Below are 15,533 nucleotides of genomic sequence, written 5' to 3' on the forward strand. Positions count from 1 at the left end.
ATTTTAGAGAGGGAGGCTTAGAAAGGTTTAGCAATGTGCCAAGCCTTGATTAAAAACTCCATAGATTGGAGCCCTGACTGGTATGCTCAGTGGTTAGAGTGCCAACTCACATACTAAAGGGTCACGGGCACGTACCTGGGTTTCAGGTTGGTCCCTGCCCCCAATCGAGGCACCTTCAGGAAGCAATTAATCAGGGTGTATCTCTCTCTTTCTTTCCCTCTCTCTCTCACCATCCCTACCTCCCTTCCACTCTTTCTAAAAATCAAAGAAAAAAATATCCTTGGGTGGGGATTAACAACAACAACAAAAAACTCCAGAGACTAAAGGTCAAACAAACCGAAGGTCTGAGTGAGATACTGAACCCCAAACCCAGCCCTCACCACTGCGCTCTATGGCCTAGATAAGGAAGGCAGCCGAGACATAAGCGAACAAAGTCAAGCACATGATGGTATGAGGGATGTCACAAAGCAGCACAGGACTCTTCCAAACTGGTGGCCCGGAGAGGGTTACAAATTCCGCAGGAAAGAATGTCCCTGCAAAGAGGAGCCCAGACGGCAACATCATTAACCTACCCAGAGGAATGCAGGGTGGGGCCCCTTAAGCCACCAGTGTAAACACGTTTCTAAACACACTGGCAGAAACTTCCTAAATATTGTTACTGATACATAATTAAATGTGCATCAGACTTTGGAGGAAACATCTAAAGTGCTGGTTGAAAACTGTGAACTTGGCAGTACAGCTTCCCCTCCCTGCCCCCATCCTCACCTTTGTACAGACGCACTTATTTTATAGAACAAGTAGAGCCTGGCAATCTGCATTCTGACCAGTGCGCCAGCCAATCTGTCCACTGGTGATCTCTAGACCACACTTGGATAAACCATCCTTCGTATCTCCAGTGTTTTATGTGTTATTCTACTGTTCTCTTGTACTAATATTTTATATACATTATTACAAAAACACAAAGTAGAAATTTTACAGGGATGGGGTTTTTCAAACTAAATAGTAGTTCATATATTCCCTCCTCTCGCCCAATGGAAGATGCAGTGTACTATCACCACCCAAGGTTGAGTGAGCCTCTGGCCCTGTGCCTTAAGACCCATCCCTGCCCTGCACACTCCCAGGAGACAGGAGGCTGTGGATTCTGTCCTGACTCCATGTTCAGGCTCATCCTCCTGTGGTCCCCACAGGTGCCCTTCAAACAATTCAGCAAATCTATCCCTGTGGCTTCAGACGAGCTACAGGTGTAGCCTTGAATAGTTTATGCGATTCAAGCTCCACTGTAAAGTGGTGACCTTAACAAAATATTAGCTCTGCTCAACCACGGCAACCCACTTAGGTGCATGAAAATACGGTGTCAATCATGACACATTCAGAAATTCTCCCTGAAGGGAAATTTAAATTCACTGTGAAGTCCAAGTTGTCATATCTTTTGGCTTTTAAACAGGGATTGAAAACTGAAATAGGAAGTGTTAGAACTGTGATTTTGATTTTGAGCGAAAGTATTGTTGATAGTATAAATGTGACTATTTCAACTTAAATTGTGTTAAAATTAAAAAGTACTAATAAATCCATCACAAAACAGTAAGGATGTGATTTATGCTCAGGATAAGTTCAACCAAAATGTCTGTTTGTGAAATGACACTTACATTCCTCACTCTTTATTAAACATTTATTGAAAACTTAATATGCCAGGTACCACGCTAGGGGCTAGAAATAGACAAGAATGAGATGGCATTCTTATACCTTAGGAAAGAAGTTCATGAGAACAATTACTGAGAACCCAAATACAAGAGGCACTGTCTCAGGGGCTGGTGAATGCGCTGCGAGGTCAGCTAGCTGAGAGTTCAGTTCTGCACAGAGATGGGGAGACATGTAAACAGGAAGTCATCTGGTGGCATTTACAATGGGCTTTGGAGCATCAATCGCTTACCTGGCAGAGAAGGGAGAAAAGAGGGCTTTAGACAGAGGAATGACCTGCCCCAGGGATGTGGTATAGATGGAGAAGAGGAGGTGGTCCTGGTCATGGCCACCAGGAAGTTAAGGCAACAGCAGAGGGAAAGGAGCCTGCAAAGAAAACTGAGAAGGTGCATTGAGAGGGTAGGAGAAAACCCTGGAAACTGTGGTGTCCCAGAAGGCAAGGACAAGACTAGAGGAGGTAAGTAGTCAACAATATCAAATGCTGTAGACAACGAAGTGAGATGGCTTGGGGCACATAGAGGTCACCGAGAAATTTGTCGAGAGCATTCACTAAGGTGCACTGGGGGTAGGGCAGACGGGGAGACACAGCAGAGCGGTTTGCGGGGTGAATGGTTGGTGATGACATGAAGACATGAACATCCATAATTCTTTGAAGAGTTTCTCGGTGAGGAGGAAGAGTAGCTGTGGGGTTGGGAAAGAGCTGTTGCTCCTGCTCCTATTGTTGGAGCTGAGAAGGACCAAAGCAGAATGAAATGATCATGGGAAAGAGCCAATCAGAGAGGAGTGGAGTGAGGCCATTGGGAGGGTGGGAGGAGGTGAGAGCTGAGCTCTGGATGCAGGAAAGAGCTGTCTCTTCCCTGGAGACAGGAAAAGAGGGAGAGATGGGTGTTGAAGTAGATGGAGTTAGTGGTGAGAGACCAAGAGAGCTATTTCCAATGAGAAGACAAAGCTGTCTCCTGAGATGAGGTATATGTGCATGTGTGTACACGTATATGTCCACGTGCATGCATGCACTTGGTCACACTAGTGCTTGGACATTTGAGGACAGGGGAGACACCATGGAAATGTCTCTGGGTATAATTAGTCTCTGGCGGGGTGAGGATTTATGCGCATCTTCCGATCTTCCTGGGATAAAATATACCGTTATCTGGCTTCTGTGCACTCTCACTTACAATGCAGAAGTGTGTGTGCGTGTATAAATAGATCATAAGTTCTTCAAGTTTCCTGCAGGCTTTCCCTCGGTGCCTCGCAGACCATATGTAGCATATGCTCAATAAATAACTTCGTTGACTGAAAGATCTTTCAATTCATCGTGCCCCTGCTTAAAAGCAGACTCCAATGGGGGAAAGCAATTATCATTCTAGGTGTGTCCTACCCTGGGGACAGGGAACTGAAACTGATCAGCATTTGTAGTAGGAAAGCAAATTACAGTAAAGAATGCAGAACTTTTACCTAGTCTGAACAGTGACTGATGCAAGTTATGATCTTGAACTTATGTTTTATTACCTATTTCCTCTCCACTCATACACAGGCTCCAACACTCACACGCACACACACTCACAAACACTCACAAACACACTCCTCACACTCTCAAACACTCATACTCTCACTCACTCACACACGTGCACATATACACACACACGTGCTGGTGCACACACACAACCCAAGTCCAAAATGTTTCTACTTCTTAGAAGGCCAGAAGCCTGTTTTTTTCTGTTACGTGGCGACACAGGAGCACTGGACAGGAGAAAGGGTTAACTAAGGATCTCTAGCAAAGCTTCCACTTGTTCTCTGAGGAATAACAAAGAGAGGAAGTGCAGCCTTTGTGGAAGGAAATTCCCAGGCCCCACTTCGGACATTCGCAACCTGCCCTGTGAACCCCTGAGGAGTGTCTGATGATAAACACTTGCAAACAAAACAATCCACAAAAGCATTTTTACTAACATTCTCGCGTTTTCACCAAAGAGCTAGAGCACATTTTCCTGCGTCTGTGGACCTGGAGGGGTCTGGACATCCACCTGCTGGCAGAGTCTAACAGTCTTGTTCCAGCTCAGGGCTGGCATCCGTCCCTGCAGGTCCCCTCGCCTCTTGGGTCTCTGTGCAGGAGCCTCATGCTCCTATGGGGCAGCTGGAATATAGATTAGCTCCAAGCTCATATGGGGCCCCTGGAATGTAGATTGCAGATCCCTTACAGGGTGGGCGTGGACACACACACACACACACACACACACACACACACACACACCTGCAGACCTGAGACCCACCTTTGCATCTTCTGCAATGAGTCCCAGAGACAACCTTGAGCTTTGAAACCTTGAGTAATAATGCAGTGACCGTCCCCAGGAGGGGGAGGGCTTGACAGAGCTGTGAAAAGCTCTGCTACTAAAGTGTGTGATTGAATAAAAAATTAGGTTTCTTTTTCTGTAGTGGCAACACACACACACACACACCAGATCAAGAACAAAAACAGCAAACACAAATAACAACAACAAAGATCTCTGGGGTCTTGGTAAATATTTTTACACTAATTTCCCATAAGGAACGCAAAGCATTTTAGAACCAAAATGCAAAATCTTAAGCAAAAATCTAGTGTGAGTCAATTTATTGGTAGTAATGTACCTTATTTGTGCACAAACTCATAGGATGTGAGGTTTGTTGCAGCCATTCTGTAGATAAATTAATCAAGGATCAGAAACTGGCCAAGGAAATATTAATAGCAAAGACTTGGGTGATTCGGGTGTCCAATAGCTGCTCCTGTGTGTGTGGTGTGTGGTGTGTGGTGTGTGTGTGTGGTGTGTGTGTATGGTGTGGTGTGTGTGTGGGGGGGTGTGGTATGTATGTGTGGTGTGTGTGTGGTTTGTGTGGTGTGTGTGTGTAGTATGCATGTGTGTGGTGTGTATGGAGTGTGTGTGGTATGTATAGTGCGTGTGTGTGTGGTGTGTGTGTGTGTATGTGTGGTATGTGGTGTGTGTATGTAATGTGTGGTGTGTGTCGGGGCTGTATGCATGTACATGTGTGCTTTTATTACTATAATATGCTTAACCACCCTGTACTAATTGCAGTCTAACCCAGGATTTTTAGATGACATTCTTGTTTCTGGGCCAGACCAGAATCCACTTCGCAGCACAGCTGAGGGTTAGATCCTCAACTATCAATAGAAAGCTGAGCCTTTATTTCGGAAATGCCAGCACAGGTCTCTGGGATATTTTTAGGTGAAATAATCATACATGTCTACTCATTTGCATCTGCTCATGGCTGGTAGGTGACCCCCATCTTGACCCCAGACTCAGGAGCATGTAGACTGAGGTAATGACAGGTTCCAGATCTCACTCTGGGCGGGGTCGCCCTGAGCCTTCCACGCAGACCTCCCTCTGCCCTTTGTACTGTAACAATGCTCGGAAACACGGGCTTGTTAGAGGAAATTCCCAGGGCCAGAGTTTGGACGTGAAGCAAGTTGCTTTGCTATGCTGGGCAGGCTGATGCCCCTAAAAATAAACATGCTGGTCTGCATGGGTTTCTCTGACTTTGCCCTGCACAGTGGATTATATTTCTAAGGGAGTTTTTAAGAAAGCAAGCTTAGGTAAAAGTGAAGAATAAAATATATCATAGTTTTGTTTCGATTTGACCAAATGTACCATTTGCTGAGACCCGTTTCTTTGAAAGGGCCATTGCTTTTTTGCCTTAGGATTTCAAAACAGGCTTAAAGAAAGCAAAGGCATGCTGGGATGCTCCCGGAGCAACTGCAGAAAGACGTGAGAGTTCAAAACCACAAGACCAGCCAGTTCTTCCCAGTGCAGGAAGGAAAAATTATTGGCAAAGAACCCTGGGTCAGCCCAGAGCAGTGGGTGACCTGTGTGGGACCCACAGGTCACAAAATTCTCCCTTCCCTAAGTCTCCAGGTCCTTAGCTGGCAGAGAGGCTGTTATTAATGTTATTAATGTGGCTCATTTAGCAGAAAAGGAAAGGTGAGGAAGCAGTGGCTGATGGACTTGACTCAGAGTAGGCAGACAGCTCCAACCAGCTCTCTTCTCTCCCCAAAAGTCAAGTGTCTTACTCACAGTCCCTGGATTTTGGAAGATGGTAAAGCCATTTATTTTGCACTTTTTAAAATTAGATTTTTGAATGGCTAAGAATACATATTTGTATAGTAGTGTTTCCATTTTATAGAGAGAAATCAGGGACGTAGCTCTGAGTCTTGCTGTTACTTGCCTGACCCTGGTTTGGCTGAAAATGGGCCAAATTGTGGCAGTTTTCCATCAAATAGGAATGTGTTTGTAGCACAACAAGTAACCCGCAGTCTAGTTAAAGAGTAACCTAAGACAAGTGGTTTGGAGTGAACTTTTGCTGCCTATTGTTATTTTGCTTTTTCCTGGAAGTCCAACCTAACTCTATTATTGTTGTAAAGACCCTGATTTTCAAGTGGTCAAGGCAGATAGGCAGGGCTAGTTAGCAAAAGGGCAGTTTCAATCACTCTCCAGCCTGGTGATTTTTTTTTGCAGACCTTCATTTGGTAGCATGGAGTGGAAGCCTGACATCACAAGACCCTGGGTGGCTTTGAGCGGGAAGGCCCTTGAGGTCATCACCGGACCCCACCCAGTGTGGCATCCCTTTGGGAACACCCGGCCATGCTCTTCCAGGGTGCTGGCTCACCGCCCAGAACAGGACGTTCGCCACACCACAAGGCAGTTCTAGACAATTCTGATGGGGGGTAAATCCTTCCGCGCATTGAGCTAAAACCTGTTACCTATAATTTCCACTCATCGATCATCTGTTGTCCTCTTTTTCCCACAGGGATCAATCTTTAACTATTTGAAGGTGGCCTTCATGAGCCACAAAACCGAATCCTTACTTCAAAAGACCACTGGTTCCTTCAATTATTCTGCAAATGACAATTTTCTCATTTTCACCATCTTGGCTAGTCTCCTCTTTTAAGATCTGATGTATTTCTTGAGACAACATATTGAGTACTTTAGCTAATTAACCTTCTCTATAACCTTGTGAGATAAATATTATCTGCATTTTCAGAAACAAAACTAAGACTTGGCAAGATACAATTACTTATTCAAAGAAGTGGCAGATGGGGGTTTCAAAACCAGGCCTGCCTCTTCCTAGCCCATCATATGTCTCTGATCAAAAAAATGTCGGTCGAGCTACAGCCAAGGTGGACCTCAGACACATTCTGAGCTCTATGACAGCTAGAAACCTCCCACGCAGGTTAACATTCCTTGTGTTGCTACAATTTATGCTTACTAATAGAGGTTAATGGTATTTTTAATTTTTATTGAAGTATAAATAACATACAACATTTTATTAGTTCCAGGGGCACAATGTAATGATTCAATATTGGCCTACTCTGAGAAGAGCTCATCACATAAGTCTAGTTACCATACAAACTTACAAAATTCTTTTTTTCCCCTTGTGTTGAGAAGTTTTAGGATTTATTCACGGCAACTTTCAACTATGCATTACAATATTATTGACTATATTTACTGTGCTGTACATTACATCCCCATAGCTTCTTTATTTTATAATTGGAAGCTTGTACCTCTTGACCCCTTCACCCTACCTTCCCCCCTCCCCTCTAGCAACCACTGTTCTGTCTACGAGTTTTGTTTTGTTCTATTTGTTTTTATTTAGATTCCACAAACGAGTGAAATCATATGGTATTTATCTATTTCTGTCTGACTTGTTTCACTTAGCATAATTCCTTCAAGGTCCATCTATATTGTCACAAAGGGCAAGATTTCATTCTTTTTTTATGGCAGTGTATTAATCCATTTTATACGTGCACCATCTTCTTTATCCACTCATCTATTGATGGACAACTAGGTTCTTCCATATCTTGACTATTGTAAATAATGCTGCAGTGAACATAAGGGTGCATATATCTTTTCAAAAAAGTTTTTTCCTTTTCTTTAGATAAATACCTAGTAGTAGAATTACTGAGTTACATGGTAGTTTTCTTTTTAGTTTGAGGACCCTCCATACTGTTTTCCACAGTGGCTGCCCCAACCTGCATTCCCACCAACAGTGCACAAAGGTTTCCTTTTCTCCATACCCTCCCCAACACTTATTATTTCTTGTCTTTTTCATAAAAGCCAGAAATTAATGTTAATTTGAGCAGTAAGGAAATGACTGGGGGGGAAACCACTTTAGCTGCTGAAGGGCAACTATAGACAAGGTGGGTATGCAGGACGCATAGAGGTCAAGAGACGCAGGAGCAACAGGAAGCAAGAGGGAATTCAGGAGGTCCAGGAGGCATCTTGTTATGGAAACTTCGGGAAAACAAGAAAACAGTGCTCAAAGGGCGGGAAAGTGGTGGCATGAGAGTGCCTAAACAGTTCACTTCAGCCCGAGCCCCGTGGTTGTGTCTGTAGAATAAATAGAAAATATTTGCTTTCCCCCAGCTGACCATGCACTCCACGGGAGTGCAAAGTTTGGGGACAAAGGATGCTGTGCCCGCCCCAACATCTGATTCTAAGTAAAGTCTTGTTAAGCCGCACATCTTTCAGTGGGGAAAGAAAAAGCCACCGTGTAGTTGGAAAGAGTCCTGGTAGCTCTGCCACAACGAGACTCGGGGGCGGGCTACTGGCTTTGAGATTTTCCCTGCACCACTTAGTAGAGCTACTTCTTTCCCTTCTCCTGGCTGCTTTCCAGAAGCAGAGGTTGCCTGAGGATGGCACTGCCTCAGTCCTCAGCTGCCCCACTTCAAAGCAGCTCTACACCCAACAACTAATGGCAGGTGGATCAGAGTAAGCTGCAGGGTGCTGCTCCCTAGGTGCCACTGCCCACTGTGCTCGATGGGGGGCACCGAAGGACAACATTAATGTCTAGAGCTGAGCACATGGGAGTAATAAAATGACTCCCTTAAGACCTCATTGCCAGTTTGACTCAGACAACTACAGAACAATGCCCCTCAAACAATCATGCAAGATGAGAGAAGGTGAGCTCAGAGGCTGCAGGGTGTCGCCTTCTCTGCGCACCCATGACAGCAGAGGCGCCTTCTCCTTGCAGCTCTCTGCCTGGTTTACCACTTGAGAAATACCAAGGGTTCAGGGAATGGACTCACCCAAGTTCACATGGCAAGTGAGTTACAGGGGCAGGACTAAGTCAGGGCCCCAAAGCCCAGCCCAGCTTGCTTTTTACTATATCACACTTCATCTCAATAAATAAAAATTTTTAAAAATAAAATAAATGCATAAGTGTCTCACTTGGAGGGGTGGAGAATGAGGGGCACAGATAGAAAAACACCTAATGGGAGAGACTATCCACAGAGACATAAAGAAACTGATTCTAAAAGGGTAGGGGGCATGGCAGGAACATAGGGTATCTGGTGAAAAAAATGAATCTAGCGAAGTCTCATAAAGGAGCATGCAGGAGAATGTTATAGGGATTGGCAGTCTCCTTGGCAAGCTTCGATCTATAGTTCTCAGTCTAGTAATAAATTTGGGTTCTTCAGACAATGGGTTCATTCATTTGTTCATTCATTCGTTCATAAATTCAATAAACATTGTTTGAGCAAACGCTGTGCACCTGGCATTGCTTCAAGTGCTATGGATTCAGAAATGAAAGCCTGATAACGCCTCAGGGGTGAAGGTAAACATAGCAACCGTCATGTAAGGTGCTAGGGACTACGGCGGAGCATTTCACTAAGTGCCACTAAGTCACAGACCAGAGGGACACTTGGCATGAGGTAGGCTAGATGAGGGGACGGCAGGGACGAAGTCAGGCTGCAGTGGGGAGTTAGGTGGGGGTGGCTGGCCATGTCCTGGGCAGGGAGAACCGCACACATAGACCGAGGTACTTAGTGCAGCCTGAAGCTCGGGTGCGGAGAGGTGAGCCGGGCAGGCCCATAAGGAGCAGGCCTTGCAGGTCCTGTTGACCTTTCTTAAGTTGGGGCTTCTCTGAGTTTAGAGTTTAACGTGTGGGGAGCTGGCTGAAATGCAGATGTGGGAAGTCTGAGGAGGGGGTGGAGAGTCTGCCCTTCTGACAGCCCCCAAGGGGGGCCTGATGCAGCTGACTCCAGACAGGCCCCTAGGCAGCAGGCTGTAAGCGATGGCCTGCGACGGAACTGTCCACTGAGGAGAGCGACACTGTCAGAACTGCATTTTCCCAAGAACCCCGCTGTAGGACATGGGGACGGAATGGAGGGAGACCGTGCTGAGGTTAGAAACATAAGTGGGAAGAAACATTGAACACCTGAACTAGATAAACTAGGGAGGACTAGTTTATGTTCAACAAGCAGGTGTAAATTGGCTGATAGTCTATGAAGTTGCTATAAAATATGCCTCCTAGAGGAAGACTGACTGTGAGAACAAAAATTAAACAAATAAACATAAGAGGCAAAAAAAGAATTCCAGAGAAATAGGTAGTTATTTGAGTGTCTAGATCCTGTTCCAGGTCTCAGTCGGTGCAATCTCTTGAACCCCAACAGTGACCCTACTGACCCAAAAAAGCAGCCAGCTGAGGGCTGAGCACCATCCCTGCTGACAGTTACCACAGCGGTGTCAATAAAATCATTCTTACCAGATACCACTTGATATATGTTGTTGCTACTTGCATTCAATTTAAGGAAACTTCAGGAAGAGCAATTCTTTCATAGAAAATTCTGGAAAGTAACATGGAAGTCCACTGGATCCTGAGCAACGTGCTTGTTCATTTACTTATAACTCATGGGCACCCTAAATTAGAAACATCTATTTCTATTCCTGTTAGAAAATCCTGCATCAGCTCAAGTACACCTTTAACTGAAAGGAAAAACTCAGAAAGAAGCAAAAAGCAAAAAGCAAAAAAATCAAGAGAAGACGCCACATTGTTGAAAAGAAAAGGTGGGTGGTAAACTTCTTTCCCTTCTGCAGAAGCCAAAAAAAATGCAACTTCTAATGGGATTTGCCCTCCACAGAGAGCAATAATCAGCTTCATGTTCTATGTGCTCGGCTGGTTGGCATTCTTTATCCAAAGATGTACAAATTCAAAACACCCAAATGGCATCTGGCCTCTCACTTCTTTCCCCACAGTCCTATAACCCAGTCCATCTCAGTAAGACACCGACCGAAGACATGCAGCCCACTCAAAAAGCCACGTGGACACACACCTACCGCAGAACAGCTCAAGGTAAAACACAATAATGCAGGGACCTACCTTTCTCCTCTGTGGTGTGCAGGCTCCTGAAACTGAACCCCGTCCCGGAGATCTTCCTAAGACACTCCTATGTGAGATGACACTTAAGGGCCCCCCATTCGATCACACAGCCACAGCAGGGTGGGATTTCACAGAAGCAGACTTCAGGCCCAGGGCTCCCGCAGACCCGAGGGAGCAGAGGTGGATGCCTTCTGCTGTCTGCTGCAGGAAAAGCTGGGAGACACAGCGTGGCTGGAGGTGGGGGCGGAGGCTGGGGGAAGGGAAGTAATATGGGAACCGTAATAAATAGGAGATCCTCTCCACATGACTTCCTGTATTTGGTGCCTGTTGCCTCTCTCCAGGCTCCCTGGAGGAAATAAGAAATTTAAACTTGTCTTTTGGCCACTGGAAAGGAGAGAATAAACATGCTAAGAACCATGAAAATGAGAATGAACCGGGCCGCAGGCAGGGAGCTGACTGGCCAGCCAGCTTTACCTTTTACCAAGTGCTTTCTTCCTGAAGTTTCTCCAAGTGTTTAACTGCAGAAGTCAAGAACACCCTCACCCTCTTTCACTGAACTGAGCGTTGTCTGGCCACCGCCCAGAAGTCCTGCCCAGAGGTGCTCGTGGGAGGCAAGTGGGAGAGGTCGGGAGAAGCCTGTTTGCAGCCTGGGGCAAGGCCCTCTGGGTTCTGTCTTTGGAGCCGCTGATGGACATTCTGTGTTTAATCTTGGAAGAGTTCCTGAAGTCCTCAGGCCATTCTGCCCTAAGGTTTAAAGAATTACCTCTAGGCTACCATCTATAGGTTGCTGGGAGCAGGATCCCTACATCATTTGTGGGGCTCAGGGCAAAATGAACAGTAGGAGGCCACTCATTCAGAAATTAAGGATTCAAGGTGGTGATAGCAGAACATTGAATGGAGAGTGGGGCTTTCTGCCTTCAGGATGGGACTGTATGCCACTGTTCGATTTGTGCATTCATGAAGCCAGTCCCAGCTGGGGGAAGAGGGGTGGAACTAGGGCTGTGTTGGTTTTAACCAGCTGAGTTTTCAAGAAACCTGAACTGTCCCTTTTTATTCTGCTGGGTGACAGTCAGCTCTGGAACAGCAGTGCCTCTGGAGCTGGTGCAAGAGGGGGATGCTGGCTTGGGATGTGAGCAGGCACAGACCACAACCACTGACTTAAAATCACACCAGTGGTCTCCTTGTTGATTTTCCACTTACCTCCAATTCATTTTCCTCCCCATAGTCAGGGCAATTGCTATCAAATGCAACCATCATATGATTTGCATGCTTAAAATCTTCCTTTACATAAGAATAAAGGCCAAACACTTTGATGTGGCTTCCAGCCCCTTCAGGACCCCGCACTGGCTTACCTCTCCCACCTTACCTCAAAGCCCACCTCCACCTGATCACTCCTCACCCCCTTCTCATTCCCTCCTTCCACACCTTTCTCATTCCTGGGAATCTCTCAGTGAACAATCCCCTCCCTCAACCCCCCATCCTTCAAATCTGACGTCCTTCAGAAAATAGTTTTCAGATTCCTGGCCCCTTTGGTGTATCTCCTTAGCAAACCATGCTTAGCTCCCTCTTAACACTCATTAACTCAAAGCAGTGGCAACCAGTCCAGTTGCCCTATCTCCTGAGGGGCTGTAGATTTGGAGAAGGCAAGAACTGTGTCTGTTTTAGCAAGACATCCCTGGTCTAAGAGCAGGAGGGTGTGTTGTTTGCAAGGTTAGTGTTAGTAGCGGGAAAATTAATTACAGTTGTCCCCTTTTTGATAAAGGGAAAACATATGACACAGAGGAAAACATAAGATGGTTGTTATGGTTCTACGGTTTAAACTCTAGCAGACAGAGTAAGCAAGTACACAGGCAATATTGCAAACAATTCTTATCCATAGAAATACAAATTAATTTTCCCCAGTGGAGATACATCATTGATTTCCACCCTGTAGAAATGATTATCCCAAACATTACATTTTAGTGCCCCACGTGATGTCAAGCTCTATATATTTGCATATTAACAAATTAACAAATTCAGTTCAGCATTCCTGATTGCCTATATAAATATCTACTCTTGAGATTGTCCTTTGAACTAGTTTTAACATCTTACTATCCCTTCATTAATTAATGAGTTAAATAAAATTTCCATCCCATGTTCATTTGATATTTGTATGAGAGTGATGATCTCACCTTTTTGCAAATGATTTTTAAGCAGAAGGCAGGTGAGAAACAGTGACTGTAGGAAACTGTAGTGGGAATTCGCAGGGGCAGAACTCTGTTTTCTTCAGTATTTTGCTTAGTTTTTTAAATTCCCCGAATATGTAAAATAAAAACAGAAAATAAATGAAGCATGGTGATTATTAAAGTAAATGACAAAACTACCTCCACTGTACAATTAGGAAGGTACAAGTTTCAGTTCTGCAGAAGTACAGGCAAAGCCCGAAGTGTGCAAAACTGCAACTGGACAGAGTTACCAGGCAGGCAAAAGTGCCGAGGCTCAAACTCATTGAAACTAGTACCTTGGAGGTGAGAGAGCTTGATAAGCAAAAGGCCCATATTTCGGGTGTTCAATGGTTCTTTAAAACAGTATTTTCGGGAATCCTAGCTGTATAGACATCCATCTGGAAATATCTTACAATCAACTGGTATTAGCAAACCCTTCAACAAAGGGGACAGTGGCACTGTGTCAGGAAGAACCCAGATTACATCAATATATCTGTGTGGTTTGGTCTCTCTTTAATGTTGATAGTTTTCTATTGTTGATTGCTGTGACTTGCAGTATTTTTTTTTTAATATCAAGAACATAAAATGATTTATCTTTAAGGAATGGTCCGGCCAACCAGTACCATCTGTTCCCTAAAGCTCTTAGTACCAGACATGCAGGCAAACAAAAAGTCTTTTTTTGTTTTGTTTAGTTTTGTTTTGTTTTTGCTTTAGAAATGAAATTTGTAATTAATTCCATTTGAAGGGGAGAAAGTAGCACACCTAACAGTTCAAAATCGAAGTTTGGGTGCTTTTCTGAGAAGAATGATTCCTGATTTTGGAGGAATAGTGAAAACTATAAACAGTCATGGAATAAAAGAGAATTTCCCATTTTATTCTATGTGTGTGGTATAAAAGAAGAAACAAAAATGGAAAAATATCAGTACTTTAATTTTGTATGGCACATCACACAGATGCTTGTTTATCTCTATAGTTTGTCTTTTTTTAAAAAAAAAAAAGCAAAGTCACTAAAATAATATTTTAAAAAATAGAGACATTTCTAGTCATAGATTAAATACATCCTTTTCCCATTCTCCACCTGCAACTGCGGTAGAAAAAAAAAGTTATCAGGAAAAGAACTCTGGGGAAAATCATAATTATCTTCAATCCTTGATAAAAGAGCAGCACTGTCCTTGGCACACCCTCAGATTTGCTCGCTTCCTCCCTGTGAGGTGAAACCTGTGTCCTCAGGCCCGTTGAGGGGCAGCATTTTCACCAGGTCCTGCATATGTCCTGACCGGTCACCATCCTCTGCTCCACACACTTTTCATACACCTCACAAGAGAACCCGTGAAACCCTACTGCACGTAGCTGAGCATTTCCCCAAGGCAACTTGCTTTAAAAATGTGTATCTTTTCGGAAGTTTGAAAAAGAAATTATTTAGATGATGTAAAGAGGAACTTGCTTTTAAAAATTAAACTTAGGCATCTGAGTGTTAATCCTGTTTTGTTTGGTTGGTGGAGTTTTAGAGACAAAGGAGTGTAGGTGGGGAATACGCTGAAGGAAATTTGGGGTTGTTTGCTTTTGTTATAGTAGAGATAGAGGAGGAAGCTGTGGCTTTGAGAGAAATGTCCTAAATTTCTCTAACCTCTGGCTTTTCTATTAGCTCAGACTCACTCCCAGCCTGGCCACTCAACACCTCAGCTGAAAAAGTGAACAAACAAACAAGAGACCATCCAGCATCCACAACGCAGGCCTGGGTTAGAGGCCACCTCCCTTCTCAGGAGCCTCTGTCCCACATCCCCTTCTGTCTCCCTGAGTGTCCCATCCTAGTCACCACACCTGCCCCTGAGGCACAAATCCTTCCCTCTCCCTGTTATCCCTCCATTACCCCCCCTTTTCTCCCATACTTACCCATCACCCAGGTTAATTAACTGCCAGGTTAATTTCCTTAAAGCACGGCTAGGATTGTGATTCTCCCTTCTCAAGAATCCTTCCATGACACTTGTGCAGCAGACACACTGCCTATCAAGAGGCTTAACTCTTTAGATTGTCACTCAAAGCCCTCCCAGTCTATATACCCCATCCATCTTTCCAGGGCAACTTCTACTCTTCTGTACTTAGCTCTGGCTCCAGACCCAGATGAGCCTCCTTCGTCCCCTCCAACAAGCCCTGTCTTATGCTTTCTGCAGAGAGCTGGGCTTCTAGCTGGAGTCACCCATCAGAGTCTCAAATAGGTTGGATGCCCAGCATGAAGTCTGTTCTCTGCCCAAACCTTTCTCTGATAAATGATGCCAGAATTAATCACTGTTATATTGTTTGTATCACTTTAGAAGCTCTTTCATGTCTTATGTATTATCTATTTATAATTTCATAATCCAACAGTCACATAATAATACAAATAATACCAAAAACTCGAGTGTTTAGTATATGCCAAGCCCTTAACATATTAATTTTCCCAACAAGCGATCCCATGGGATGATTTCAACTTCTTCTATATGATAGCAAAAG

The sequence above is a fragment of the Miniopterus natalensis genome, chromosome 5 (genome assembly GCF_054644295.1).
Source record: "Miniopterus natalensis isolate mMinNat1 chromosome 5, mMinNat1.hap1, whole genome shotgun sequence".
Lineage (NCBI taxonomy): Eukaryota > Metazoa > Chordata > Mammalia > Chiroptera > Miniopteridae > Miniopterus > Miniopterus natalensis.